The sequence below is a fragment of the Eucalyptus grandis genome, unplaced genomic scaffold (assembly GCF_016545825.1).
Source record: "Eucalyptus grandis isolate ANBG69807.140 unplaced genomic scaffold, ASM1654582v1 tig00008050, whole genome shotgun sequence".
NCBI classification, from domain to species: domain Eukaryota; kingdom Viridiplantae; phylum Streptophyta; class Magnoliopsida; order Myrtales; family Myrtaceae; genus Eucalyptus; species Eucalyptus grandis.
This window is the reverse complement of record NW_024096443.1, coordinates 27,820-36,483: the sequence shown is the minus strand read 5'-3', so window position 1 is coordinate 36,483 and position 8,664 is coordinate 27,820. Positions and strand designations below refer to the sequence as shown.

General features: G+C 39.4%; 1 pseudogene; it reads right to left on the bottom strand.

Annotated features, from left to right (window-relative positions):
- Positions 1 to 1,758: 1,758 nt before the first annotated feature.
- Positions 1,759 to 6,152, bottom strand: LOC104422791 (annotated as a pseudogene).
- Between the last annotated feature and the right edge of the window lie 2,512 nt (positions 6,153 to 8,664).

Genomic DNA, 8,664 nt, shown 5'->3' with positions numbered 1-8,664 from the left:
CCGGAAATTCAACTGGGATGGCCAGTGACCGGAATTTTATGCTGATGATCGTGGCATAGTCCATTTATTTAATTGAGCTCCATATTGTGCTAAATTGGAATTATTGTGTTTATTTATTTAATTTTCGGAATTAATTATTTAATTATTTATTTTCCGGAAATTCAACTAGGATGGCCAGTGACCAGAACTTCGTGCTGATTGTCGTGGGACATTCCACTTATTTAATTGAGTTCTACGTTGTGCTAAATTAATTTAATTGTGGATTTTTAGGGATTATTCCTAAATCGAATTAATTTGAGTAATTGACTAGTGAATAATTGAGTATCGGTTGCCAGTGATAAAGGTATTGTGGTAGACTACCGAGCATACTGGAAATTGTGGAAATGAAAGTGAGTATGTAAGATGTATGCTGACCCGATGACTAGGCATGTCATCTAAGAATTTGGTCATGTGTATAGTGGATCCATGATAGGTTCTATATCACCTTGGAGAAGGCACGTGCACTCGGAGAACTGGTCTATCACCTAGGAGAATGCACGTGGGCTCGGTGATAAAGTGTGGCATCTTGAAAGAGACACGTGGGCTTGGTAATTTGATGCATTACTTCGGAGAATGCACTCGGTCTCAATGAGTACATTTGGCATCTTGAAGAGACATGTGGGCTCGGTGACTTGATGCATCGCCTTGGAGAATGCACGTGGGCTCGCTGATTCAGAATGGAATTTTAAAGGGCACGTGGGCTCGGTAAATTAATGCATTACTTTGGAGAATGCACGTGGCTCGGTGATCCATTCCATCACCTCTAAGAATGCACGTGACTCGGTGATAAGGGATATCGCATCGGAGAATGCACGTGGCTCGGTGATTGGTTTTATCAGTTGAGACTGTAGAGCAATGACTAGAATGACCTAGAAATGGTCCGACTGACATGTACTCGACTAACTCGATTGATCATTGCCTTGATTTGATGTTGTGAATTGATTGATTGAATGGGAATGACCGTGAGTGATCTTGTTGGCGTGAAATCGACTAGGTCGATTCGATCGATGCTTCGATCTGTGATGTGATTGCTTGGGTGCCTATTTGATCTGTACTAATATGCAGGTAGAATCTGAGATCAAGGTAAGTCCTCTGACTCATGTTGTGCATAGGCAGCCCTAAGGTGTATTAGTTTACTAACCGGGTCTTAGGGGGTAGAACTTGTTGAGACGTAGTCTCATCTCGGTTTGAGGAAAACATTTCAAGACCCTGATGAAGAACCTAAGGAGAAAGAACTCGAAGAGGAGTATCTGAAGGAGAACCCCGAGGATGATCCAGAGTAGGATCCTGATGACTATTGCTGTAGAATCTAATTGAGTAGAAACCAACCTTTTTAGCATGGTTTGTATATGTACATGTATGACTGAGTCATTATAGATGTACATAAGGGTGTTGGTTTTCAAGTTCAATTTTCTAGTCCTACTTATATATCCCATTGTTTTATTGTCTGGGGATTTATAACTGCTTCTGCATGTGCTATTAAAAAGGAAAGGGTCGGCGATATATAGTCCTGGGATATCGCATTTTAAAATCGACCAAGGTAAGGGATGTGTGCGTGCCTGATGATCGGGGCGTGACAATTACTCTGAAATGTCTAATTGAGAATACAAAGACAAGAAGTCGTCCGTGACACTAAAGGCAAATAGGTGAACTCAAATGCCATAACGGTGAAACTACTAGCAAATGCAAGATGAAACCAATGTGATGGAGACCAGGTCCGAGCTTGGACACCTAATTTTCTCTCCCTCTCGGAAGCCTTATTTACATGAGGATCGTCTGTCAATGACCTAAATCTGAAGAAAAAGGGGTTCATAGTATCTCAGCTTGGAGGTCTTCACTAATTTAATTAAGGCAGTTGGCCATTCTAAGCCAGTAGTTTGAATTTTAGACCTTCAATGCTTGCTTCTCGATAGCAACAGCTTCAACCTCGATGGTGGGCTTCAACAAAATTGTAGTTTCAACAAGTAACAAGGTCATCGTGGGTTCATGTTTGAGGCAAGACACCTGTCTTCCAAATAACCTGTATATCATTTTAAGCCGTTTAACTAACTGAGCAAGGTAGGTGAACTTTGTACGTTTTATTGATATTCTAAAAGAGTGAAGCATTTCAGAAAGTGTTTGATGCACTAAAAGAACCAAGATATCCAAGTATTTACTTCAACTTAGGAAGCAAAACTGTGGGGATGCTTTATGATTGTTAAAAAGTGAAAATTCCTTGCATGGTTGCAATCATAGAATCGACTGAGACCAAAAAAGATAAAGAATGCTCATACGTATTATTTTTTTCATGGTAGTGTTTCTAGAATCATTTGATAAAGTTGAGCATCTCCAAATGATTTTTAGATAGAGCACAAATGGGAACTGGTATGGTCATTGTCATGTTACCTTTACTTTGCTTCTCATTGTCACAGCCCCCATAGATTGAACAACCACAATCGGCAACTCCCTACATAACAATACAGTAATTCAGGCATCACAATAAAATTTGAGTCCATTAGCAAGGCAATCTTTAAATTTGACTAGTAGTTGGGATGCTTCTTCTGAGCATCACCAAAGACAATGTGTCAGTTGGCTGTTTCATGCTTTCCCGTCAATCTTCTCCATAAGCGCTAATGTGCTCCTCATGGTGAAGCGAGAGATTCCGAATTGCCTTCTTTATCACTTCAAAGCCTCCCTCTTCTCTCATGCTTTTTGTATTGCAAAAAAGTCGAAGAACACACTCTCAAAGGTCCCTCACTGAAAAAAAATTCTTGACCAAGTCCATCTTATTTCCATGGTGTGAACCTGTAGTTAGTATGGCATCCTGCACCATTGCAGTCACCTTGAGAAGGAAGAGAATGTTTTTATCAACTTTGGGGTAAAATATTGGGTAAATGGTGATAGTGAAGTCAGCTACCTCTATTGGCTTTGGATCTTACATGAAGACAACACTAGCTTGCTCGGTTATTCTCTGTTGCATAAAAAACATAAACAATCAAGTATTTAAATACCTTAGAACATGTCTTTATGCACTTATTTTGTTTGCTGTTAATGGTATTTCGTTATTTTCTTGAGCAAGTAATTGAAATTTCACCTCAAGAAGGTATCTTTAACACCATAGATGATCTCCTGCTTCAATTCCCATGCTTGGTCCGACTTGGTGTTCTCACTGCAAGATAGAAGCCAATGTCGATGGCAATAGCTCTGTGCTTTTTTTCTTTTTTCCTTTTTGAAATAACAAGCAAGCTGGAGTTCAGGTATTACTTGGCCAAGCATCATCACTCCATCAGTGCCATTAATGCATCATCACTCCATTGGTGCCATTAATGTTGATACCGACATATAAGCAAGCCTTGAAGTGAGTATCGGATATATCTTGGTTGGATGACTAATCAGCTCCAACACCACAGTAAAAGGCCCCTAAATGAAAATAAAACCTCGCATCAGAATACAATTTTTATGTCATCAACTTAAAGCCTATTATCCATCAATATACAGGGAAATTCATTGGGAAAAAATTTCTCACCTGGGAACCTGGATATCCTCCAATAGGCCAACCGAATGGCCATTAAACATTTACCTGCAAATAGGGTGTTTTCTTGCTCAATCCAATACCTAATGTGAACATTTAGCCCAAAATCATGAACTTGTCCATTTCAAAACTTTCTAATTCACGATATATAACTCATGTTTTTGAATCTCCCACTATGAAACTTCATTGATAACCTTTGGGTTACTGAATTTCAGCAATTCTGACATGTTTGGTTGCTAGGATCCGCTCACAGCTGGTGTGTATGAATTGCAAATAACCCGCAGACAAACAATAATACTCCATAAACTAATTGAAACGCCCTTTCTCGTTTTATAAACCTGTTCAGATGATCTAACTGGTGGTCAATGAGTTCTTTGTGATCCTCATTTGGCATTGTGTCCTCAGTGCCAAAATCCACACCATTTCTGCCTAGCCTGAAAAATAAGACAGTGTAAGTAATAGACATACCTACTGAAACAAAAACCCTATGAGCTTAATATCATGGAAGGTAGTTCAAACAACGAGCTCTATTTGTATGACTTAGCCTTCTGGTATGCATGAGAGTTCAGTTTTGAAAAGATAAAAAGAATGGACTGAGTACTTCCAAGAAAGGCGTCTCCTTAGCAAGTGCCATCGCCGAAAAGTTGAAAACCGCTTTTTGGAGACTAGTTTCAGGAAGGACAGCTTACATTTTGAAGCATAAATAAGGAGTCTTATCGATTTCCCTAAGGACACTACCACAAATTTCCTTAAATAATAAACTAAGAACAATGGCATAACTATGCTTCCCATTTTGGAACCATTTCAAGGTTATTCTCAAGAATTGAGGGCAGTTACAAAGTTGAAGGAAGTAGACTGCAAAGTGCAACAACTTAAGAGATTAACCACCTTACCAAGGATCAATTAGCAAGCATGTTATTATGATATTACATAAGATATAATGGACGATCAACTTGTGCATCTTGACAGTGCAGCTAATTCTTTCCTCTCTAAATCAAAAGGCAATCACATTGAAGTACTTTCTTCTTCCACAAACTTGGCATAATTGCAAATTATTCTTGCCAACAACCTTGGCGAAAATATCCATTAGATATCACCATGACAGAGCAAGACCACCTAACACAGCAATTATCAATATGGCTAATTGAAGTCACAGAACAAGAAAAATCTGAGACAAGAGTGGATACAAGAGAAATCGATTCCACATGAGGTCCACAACATAAGACTTAAAATTGGTAGTGATTGATTTAGTCATCAAAAGACACGACAACAATGACTACTGCTTTTTCACCCAAAAAAAAAAAAAAAAAAAACAATGACTACTGCTTCGTTCATTCATGCTGCCTCACACAGCATGCATTTCTTTTGCAGACATTGCTGTCACAAAGAGGTGAAGTCCATGTAAATCATCAACCAAACAAAATGAACAGGACAACCTCGTAGTGATCGAAATGAAGAATTCATAGATTAGACTCCTAGTCCAATTGTGATAAGACCTCTTTTAATGTCAAACATTTACTCATTGCTTAAGATATTGCTCACAATTGGCAAAGGATTTACCTGAGAACCTCCGCATGATGGTTGAGAAGTAAACCAAGAATGTCAATGGTTGTCAAATGCTAACTATAACATCACTTCTCTATCCTCCCATGGAGCTTGACCGGTACTTGAACCATAGTAAGTTCACTTTGGAAGTTGAGACAGGTGCTTGATAGGTCTAGGGATCACCTGCTTTAACGAATTAATAGATCAACAGCATGTAGCACGTAAAAAAGGAAAAACACTACATATTTTATTGTTGCCAATCATACCCTTGATTTGCTGTGTAGATCTATGTTAGAACCTCTGATTCTGTGGGAACACAATGAGTTATTTTTAAGGGAAGCAAACCAGAAGCCGTTCTCTTGAGAAACATTTCATCATTCATCTATGAAAGTTTTCCAAAGTTTTCCAAAACTGTGCAGGCATTTTGCTCCTTGTGATTTCACATGAGCACATTGCACACTATATACAGGATGAGTCACAAAACAGATTTAACGAGCTCAGAGTTGGATGAAGAAAAGTATGAATTTTCTTCATTTTTCAAACATTTACAGGAATAAAGTAATGTCCAAACCTTTCAGCAATCTGTCCATGTCCCCTTATCGAATCATGTAGCATTGATAGGTACCTTTTTCAACTTTATGTGCAGGATATGAGATATCTTGTACTAGTCCTTGCCTGCATCTTTTTGGCACCCATCCTCCAATTTTGGGTGACCTGCAATTCTTAGGTGAGTACATAATAGTTCTAGTCTTGTTCATCTTTTTTGTGCATCGCACTTAGAGGTTTCGGTGCATGAAGACATACCAAATGTATTCTGCAATTATCATATTGGCGTAGGGTGTGATGTCCAAGTTGAGAAGACTCTAGAGCATGTAGTAGTATTGTTCACGGACTTCAAAGTATACACCCCGAACTTAGAAAAGCTCTATGTGTTTTCATTATCCTCATGTTTTAGCAAGAGAGAAATCCATATTTTTCTTGCCACGGGACTAGTGGTCAGTGAGGTCTTTGTGATCCTCAACTGCCATTATGTCATCGGTGGCAAAATCTACGCCATTTCTGTATAGCCTGAAATATAAAGTAGCGTCAGCAACAGATATATCTCCTGAAACAAAGAACCTGGGAGCTTAATCTCATGGAAGATAGTTCAAACGAAGAGCTCTATTTGTATGACATGGCCTTCTGGTATGCATGAGAGTTTAGTTTCGAAAAGATAAAAGAATGGACAAGGTACTTCAAAAGAAAGGGTCTCTTTAGCAAGTGCTCGCAATTTTTCCCTAAGCTTAATTTCATGAAACCGCCTTTGAAGACTAGTTTCAAGTGGGAAAAACTTGCATTTTTGAAGCATAAAAAGCAAGGTTTAAACACAATTGCCATGAACAGTTTTGCACAAACATTTGAAAAGTATAGACCCCCACTCATCAAATACAGAGCATGATGATCCAAAACCAAAATGCCGTTGAAAATTAGAAAATAGCAGCCACCGACCACACATCATAATAGTTTTTAGAGCTGCAAGAGTCCAGTTCGAGAAGCCAAATCAGAAACCCGGCTCATCTTCTCCAGATCGAGAAATAAATCAAAAGATACAGAAACAAATTCAGATGACGCCAAACAGAAGTACTCAACTTCTCTCAGACATTCTCCAGAAGCACCAACAATTCAAAGTTAAAAACCACATGCTGAACTCAGTGGGCATTGTCCTCTCTCTCCATAACCAAATCACATGGCAAACCTTCTCTCTCTCTCTCTCTCTCTCTTCAGCGATCGGTCCATGTCCCCCAAAATCACCATTCGAAACACAATTCGAAAAATTATTCATGTAAAAATCTGGGAAACAAGGCCCCCACATACCTTCAGTGAAGAAAATTAGGGCGAGATCGGTGATCCAAATCGTATGTGTGGGATATGAGCGATCTTGTCCCAGTCCTTGCCTACTTGTCTTTTGCAACTCTCTCCCAATTCTCCGCAATCGTAAATGTTTAGGTGAGTAAGGGATGTGAGCCTTCGCATTGCTTCAGGGAATGATGTCAATGACAAGCACTCGAGGAGGACGAGATTTTGAAGTGATTGAAGGGCAGGTATATCCTTCAAATTGCGTTCTTCCCAAATTAGGAGATGCTCGAGATTGCAGGCCTATAGAAGCCACTGTGGGAGAGATGTCAGTTTGGGAATGCAAGTGATTTCCACAAAGCGGAGACTCTGAAGGCCTCCATGGAAATCCAAGATGTTGCCGCTTTCGTCTTTGGTTATATCCAGCTCATCACATTCCCAGATATAGAGAACCACAAGGCTTGATAGATGTCGCATACCTTGCGAGAGGGAAGTCAACTGATGACAATCCGTGATCTTAAGAAATTCAAGGGAAGTGAGACTTTGGAAACCCTCCTCGGGCAAACATTCTAGACCCTCTGCATTGCAGACACATAGTCTCTTCAACTTATTAAGGCCAAGCATCATTTGATTTATCAACAATGCTCCGTTGGCACTTCTCAGATATAGCTCCTCAAGATGAGGAGTTAGTGGCATGGCTTTTAATTTTTTACAGTCGTAAATCTTAATATTGATAGACTAGTTAATGATACTATCGAAGGGGATGATTAGTCCAACTCAATATATTCCAATTCAGGCAGATCCTAAATATATAAAGACTCGAGGCGAGGTAGTTGGCCTAGTGGGGGGAGACGTTTACATCTTTTGCAGTGGCCGAACGATACCTCAACTAAAAGTGGCAAGAAAGATACAAGGCTATCCATCATCCACCTTGGAAAGCTCTCACCTTTATAGTTCCTAATTGTTAACTCCTGCAGATTTGAGGGCGGCCTCAGTCTATCCAACAATGCTTCATCTCTATTCGCAATTACTTAATCATCAGTATTGAAATCGCTCCAACTAAGTACCAAAGATTTCAAAAAATGCTTCCCCATCAAGTTCGCATCCCTGCATTCTACTTCTGCATTTGTTATGTATCTCAAATTTTCAATTGCAAGGCTTCCCCGAATGTTATTAAGCCCATTTAGCTCTCCAAGTCTACAATAATTCTTAGCTTGAGCTTTATCATTGGGCAAAATGTAGTGTGTTAGCCTACGCAGAGAACTCAATTCCCCTAGCCCATATGGCAAATAACTAAGTTTCGAACAACCATTTATGTCTAGATTCCAAAGGCTCACTAACTTCTTTATATCACTTGGCAATTCTTCAAGGACAGAACAATTTCGGAGATTAAGTGTTTGCAAATTCTACAATCTTGTAATGGAGTTAGGAAGCCTTTTGAGTGTATTATTGTGAGAGAGGTCGAGATATGTAAGATGCTTCAACTGACAAATGGCCCTTGGCACCTTCTCAACATATGTGGCATGTAAATCCAAAATGCGCAACCTCTTGAAACTTCGAATGAGTTGGCATAGATATGCTTCACTCGTTGGTTCTCTTTGTTTCATTCCCGTATAACTACCAGTAGACAAAAATGTCCTCAGTGCACTGGCTTTCAAGCGTGAGATTGGAAGTTTATCCATCAAATTGGAAGTGAAATCATGAGATATACGAGTAGTTCTTTGATGTATGGATTT